Source organism: Fomitiporia mediterranea (assembly GCF_000271605.1).
Source record: "Fomitiporia mediterranea MF3/22 unplaced genomic scaffold FOMMEscaffold_2, whole genome shotgun sequence".
Classification (NCBI taxonomy): domain Eukaryota; kingdom Fungi; phylum Basidiomycota; class Agaricomycetes; order Hymenochaetales; family Hymenochaetaceae; genus Fomitiporia; species Fomitiporia mediterranea.
The window spans coordinates 3,028,023-3,035,137 of NW_006760387.1; positions in this window are offsets into that span (position 1 = coordinate 3,028,023).

The window sequence follows — 7,115 nt, forward strand, 5'->3', positions numbered from 1 at the left end:
TCCTGTTGTCTGTGAACAGTCTGTATTTCTTAAGAGTGTTGTTTCAATTTGTTGCTCTAAGAATTGGTAGTTGTGTCTCTAAAATGTCCATGTATGTGTTATACAGTTGTCTGTGCCTCAATGTAGCTATCTGGTACTGTTTCATACAGTTCTACTTGTTTACTGTACTATTCCTTAGTCCTGTAGTCCTATAGGGTCTCAAATATACTGAATTCACTCTTTCAAATGCATAGTTTGCCTGTCTGAACTTGTGTTCCATTGTAGAACTCTCTTGTTCTATTACTGAATCCTCAGTATTGTCTTCACAAAGTATCCAAATCGATAAAACATGTATATTACTGCTAGATATGTAAGAATCTGTGTCATAGTCTGTAATTGACTCTAATTCTATGTAGTTCTCACTGTCCAAGTTGTCTGCTAACTTATCTAAAGTGGTGTAACCAATACTAACATTACTAGATGATGAACAATCATCCTATGCATTGTTCAATCTGATTGTATTATGAGTAGGACAATTCCTGGCTAAGTGGTCATCTTGTTCACAAATGAAACATAGTCCTTTTGCTCTCATTTTATCCAATTTCGATTGGGAATAATGTTTGAAACCTGTAGCATATGTCCTGTGATTGATTTCTGTCTTACTTTCATGCTGGTCATCATTCCTTGATGGATAATACAATTGCCTGGCCTTTCCTTTGGTGTTTACACTGCTTGTATGTGTAGTATCCTGACTAGAGTCACTGTGGTCTGAATCATTGCTTTCACTATCCTGTAGAGTGAATTGATTGTTTCCTGAATTATTAGAACTGTCTGTATGCAAATAATCATTCTGAGAATCACTATTGTGTCCTTGCATATTGAAATGTTGTCTGGAATCTATGTGCCATTTGATTCCTATGGATTCATTTGCTTTCTCAATGCTTTTGAGCCTATCCTTGAAGATTGAGTAATCTACAGTGTCTGGATTCAAGCAATCTAATTGTAATTGCCTCTGGTACTTGGAATTCAATCCATACTATGCTTGTCTGGTCAAATCTTACTGAGAAATGTTTCCTAGATTTGTAGCTTTCATCTCTAGATTGTACAAATAATCCTGAACATTCCTATTACCTTGTTTCAAAGTATTGAACTCTTTCTACAGTATTTCAGCAAAGTTGGAAGGGAAACAAAAGTCCATAAGTCCTCTAAAGAATTGAGCAAGTGTCCATCTATACTCATGGTTTGTAATCTTTTACAAATAGAAATTCATTGCTTTTCCCTTAATAAAACCTAGCATTATCCCTACTTGGCTCTTAGGGAAATAATGAAGTCCTGATTGTTTCATGTACTGATTGACTTCAATAACAAACTTTGTATACTTCTGCAAGTCTGGTTCACCTGAGTATACTGTAGGAGCTATTGGTTCTGTGCTACACATCTGTATCTTCAATTTGAGGAGTTCTTTGTTCTGTTTCTTCCTCAAGCATTTCTTACACTTCTTAGTAGCTTCAGTATTACTTGAATCAATGTCTGATAGTTTGAATAAAGTATTACTTTGATTGTTGTCATTGGATGAAGAGGAATCTGAATTATTACTGTCTGGGTCTGATCCTAGGTTGAAATTTCCCTTTCTCTGTATCCTAGAGCTCTGTATCACTCTGTATGTGTAGCTATTCTTTGCTAGGCTCTCTGAAGGTCTTACTGATGCAAATCTGCCTTTCTGAACATTATTCAGTGCTTTGCTATGCCTGTGTCCATTGTTTGTTCTTGAACTACTGCTTGAGCTATTCTTATACTTACTGTGCTCAATATGTGGCTTTGAACTGTGTAGTTTGCTGTACTCTGAATTGATATTGTTCTCACTAATACTACTAGTGTATGCCTTGCCTGGGACTGCTTTCAATCACAAAGTATTACTATGGGATTGTTTGTTCCTTTTATTTTCACAAGGGATACTCTGATGTCCTGAAAAACTTGATGTTTCCATTTAAGACCACATATATCCAGGTATTTCACTTTCTCTCTTATTCCTGGACCTGGCTAGAGTGTTGTATCTGTTGTAGTACTCCTGTACATTGCTCCTGTGTAATGCATAGTTGATATCTGCTATGTATGAGGTTAAACACTCGATTTTGTGGGTGTATGCTTGGTTTTTGCCCTCTGAATCAAGTACTGATCCTTACAGTTCCAATTTGTGTTCACTTTTACTATCCTCAAAGTACTGTTCTGTCAATACAATGTCTGTTTTGCTAGGATAGTCTGAATCAATTTCACAATCGTATTGAATGCCTGACAGTTCTGGTTTTCGTTCTGTTCCTTGCACTTTGTGTATTCCTCTCACTTTGTGCTTTCCTTTTGCTTTCTGTAAATACAATTGTTTGTCTAGACTCTTGAGTGTTTCTTCTACACTCTTAGATTGATAGTTATGATCTCTACTGTCTGTGGGTACTATAGCATGTCTGACTTTCGTTCTGTAGCCTGTCTGAAGCGTTTCACACTTTTCTGTTACTATACTATCAAGTCTGCTCTTGTTTGATGAAGGAGTTGCTTTCTCCTCTTCCTGATACATTCCATCAAACTTGTATGTTCTCTTATTCAAATTGTCAATGTCTATCAAACTGTGGAATGGGCTGACATGTCCTATGTCTATCTCAATTGCTCTGGCTCTTACAATGTGTCTGAAGGTCTTACTTACCTTCTAGAAGTCTTGTTCCTTATTGAATCTCTGTAGTTTCAATGCCTGGCTCTCCTAGCCTTGTCTGTTACTCTTGTTCTTTGAGTCCTGGCTACTTTCTTTGCTGCCTAAAAGGGTCTTAAGTGTCTCATTACCCTCTATATTACTGTTGTCAATGTGTTTCTGTTCTGAAGTAAGTGTGCTCACTAGATACTTATCCACACTCTTACTGATACTGACTATATGTACTCTGTAACTCTTGTACTAGCTTGCAAATTCCTCAATGCTTGCTGTTAGCTCTCTATATCAACTTGGTGAATCCTTAAACCAAATCACCTGTTCTCTATCAAGTGAATCCTCAAACTCAGTAGCCTGAAATTGATTGAGTGAATCCTTAAGCTCAATTGTCTGTACTCAGTAAGTTGAATCCTCAAACTCAACCTTCTGTACTTGATTGGACGAATCCTTGAATCCAATTGCTTGTTCATCCTGAACTCAACTGTCTGAATCCTTAAGAACAATTGCCTGAGTGTTTCTACTCTCTATACCTTTGTTTGCTATTTCTTTAAGCCTAGTAAGGTCAATACTTACTAGTGTCTGCTCTACAGTACACATTTGTCTAACTATATGTACTAGTACAGTTACATTTCTTAGTTCTACATTATTAGTATGTAGTAGTTCATCAGGGTGCCTCCAGCCTTGTGTAGACAAGGACTTATCACCTGGTATAGGTTCATTAGGTTGCCTCCAGCCTACAAGGGACAAGGACTTACTTCCTAGCATGTTAGTATCAATATCTGGACTTGGGTACTCTCTGGGAATTGTCTGTCAAGGCTTGGCAGCCACATTGTAATCAATAACCAATAGGTAATCTTGTTGTCCATTGTTTGTAAGCTTGATACACACCTGTTTGTTCCTTTTCACCTTCACAGATGCCTGGTCCTTGACCCATCCAATCAATACAAACCTCTAGTGTATCTAGTACTGGTCCATATCAATATGTGCTAATGTGTTCCAGAAGCATTCTACAGTGTTCTGAAGCATTGTGAACCTACTAGGGGCCAATCTAGTAAGTAGTCTCTGTTTCTACTCGAAAATCATAACTTTACTCACTAATAATTCCTGATGGGTACTAGACAATGAGGGAGACCTAGGGTTGATCAGACCCTTTGGTTCCTCAGCATCCAGCAAGGGGTTTTGGTGCTAGGTGGGTACAGTCAAAAATATGTAAGGAAACTCACTGTTCCTTACAAGAGAATTCTAATTGCCCTTAGTTCACTCAACTACTGACTAGGATAACCTAGTACTTGAGTAAGGGGTTAGGGGAAAAGAATCCCCTTTACCTAGCAGTCAATACTGTCTTTTATAAGAGTATACATGTGTAGATACATGAGGAGAAAGTGTAACTAACTACAATAAGAATATATGTGCTTGTGGGTCCTACTGTGCAATGATCTGATGTGATCAGTAATGTAGTAATAATAAAATACAAACTAGTAAATCAAATCCTTACAGAATTATAGACAGATTAATCTGAGGACTCAGAACTGTTAGAGCTAAACACATGTGTGAGTGTTCTGTACAGACTTGACACATCTGAGCTACAGCTTAGTTGAAGGAGATAGTGTGTGTCTTCTACTCAGTGTAAGTAACTAGTTCTAGTATTATTCTGAGAATCTTATTAACTAGTTCTGAGTAAAGAGCTTTTTCAAGCATTCTGATGAGAACATTATCAAACCTGAGTATGAATCCTGCCTTCCAGACCAGGATATCAAACTCCTGAAAGAAGGCATTAGTAGAGTGTTTGCCCTGTTGTAGAGACACAAGCTTGTTCTACACATTGTACTTCTTATTCAGATTAATAAAGGAAGTACAGAGCTGTCTTATAAATTCTGAATACAACTTATTGTTCTAAAGTCAGATCAGGCTTCTGATCCAATGTCCTTCAATCCAGTTCTGAGCCTAGGTGGCTGTGTTGCCTTCCTTCATGAAGGAGAGGACAAATAGGACACAATTGAGATCTAAGGATAGATTAGTCAAAGTAGTAGTCACATATAGTTTAACTTAGTACTAGAAGTCCTCAAAGTGCTACTTATTAAAGTCTGAAGGGTGGGCTACATACACTTTCTTTCTAGAACAGGTTGTAGCTTTTAGAACAATCAGAACAGGTTCTGAAGGGGCTAGAGGCACATAGTTGACAAAGGCCTCTTAGATAGAGGTCTGTATGTATTAAGCTAGTTCTGCTTATAATTACTAATCTAGTAGGACAGTAAGGGTGACAGTTGGTGTAGGAGGGTCTATGTTTATACTACAAAGGAATCAGTACTAAACTAAAAGGGGTAATGAATAGAAGAAGGGTGGCAAAAGTTTAAAAGGGTTTAAAAAGTTTAAAATTTAAAAATGTAAAAGGGTCAGGACAAAGAAAAGAGATCAACACAATAGTAAGTACTAATGCTTAAGACATAGGAGAGTTGTAGGGTGGTAATAGGTAGTCTTAATCTGATGTCAGTAACAGTATAGAGGGGACCTGAAGGCTTAGTAAGGAGACCCAGGCTACAACTATCCTATATAATAGAAATATAGAACACAAGTACTAGAACATAGTCAGAACTTGTAGAATAGGTAGAGAGAGAGAGTGAGACAAGAGTAGAGTATATAGAGTGAGCCTAAGAGTACAGGACTATCTAGAGTAGACAAGATCAAGACTACAGGACTAGTCTGATCTTGTACACTTATATATACTAAACTATATAAGAGTACTCAGAGAGTATGAGCTACTAAGAATGATAAGCTATGAAGAATGAAAGAAAGGAATGTTAAAGATAAAGGTACAAAGAATGAAGGGATAAACAAAGGGTAAGAGACTATAGAATGAACAGAGAATGAAGGGGTGGTCAAAAGAATAGAATGATAAAGTAAGGAAGGGTAGTAGTAAGAATCAGTATGTATATAGTCTATAGACAGTGCCCCTAAAGGACAGAAGTCCTGAGTTCTAGTACAGAAGGGTGTAGAACCCTTAGAACTAAAGGTAAGAGAGTAGAGAACTGTAACAACACAAAATGTAGGAACTCATTACTCAGAACTACTAGTAGTTAGGAATGTAGAGGGAAATCCTAAAGTACATAACTAGTTACAATATGTGTCAACAGACTAAGGCCTACCAGACAAGGGTTTAGACTCTCCTACATCCACATTAGATCCTGGATTACTCTTAGGAAGAAGTCTTGGTAGACCTGATTAGTAAGCTACCTGAGTCTTAGAGTTATAATACTATCTGTATGATTGTCAACTGATTCTCTAAGCAAGTCTACACAGTTCCAACCTAAACAGAACTCACTTTTAAAGGTATAGTGTGTATTTATTATAATCATGTCTTCTAGTTGTACAGACTCCCTTAGAAGCTTATTCACAATTGTAGACTGTAATTTGAGTCAAAATTTATGTAGGACTTGTATGTACTTCTCAGAATTTAAGGGAACCCTTCTACTGTATATTACCTACAGACTGACAGTCAAACTGAGTAAGTCAATCAGGAGATTGAGCTCTACCTCTGAATGTTCATCAATTATTAACAATCAGATTAGTCTGAATGGTTAGCCTTGACAGAATTTGTACACAATAACTAGTAACACTCTACAACAGGACAGTCCCTGTTCTTCCTCAATTATAGAAGACATCTGTACTAGGGGACAGTTCTGAACTAGAATAGTAGTTCTGAATCTGTAACAGACTTTACAGAATGGATACACAAGACTAGGGAAGACACACAAGCTCTTTTAGAGAAGGTAGTACAAGTAATAAAGTAGAACTACAATTGGAAGAGATCTGTAGCTAAGGATTACTAGTCTAGGGACAAAGTTATACTAGAAGCTACTAACCTGACTACAGATCACCTAATAAAGAAGTTGGACAACAAGCACTTCAGCCCTTTTTTTTAAAAGAAGGTTGGTGCCTCTGCCTACAAACTCTAACTTCCAGCAATATAGAAGTGTATACACTCAGTGTTCAACAAGGTTCTACTGTCTTAGTACTACAATCCAGGTTTTCCTTTACAACAAAGACCTCTACTACCTCTACTAGAACTCATTAGTTCTAAACCAGAATACAAAGTAGAGTACATAGTAGATACTAAGCTAGTGTGTAGGAAGCTTAAGTTCCTTATCTACTAAAAGGGATACCTAGTTGAAGAACACACTTGGGAACCTGCTGAGAATCTCACTCATACTACTAAGGTAATCTGAGATTTCTATCAACTTTATTCAGGTGCTCTGTATTAACTCTGCCTCATAGATTTCCAAACCCTACCATTCTGACTTATGCCTGAACTACTAACTAAGTCTAATGTTTACTAATTAGGACAATTGGTTTTAGAGGGGGAGTAATGTTACAGTTCTCTACTCTCATACCTTCAGTTCTGAGTGTTCTACACCCTTCTGTACTAGAACTCAGGACTTCTGTCCCT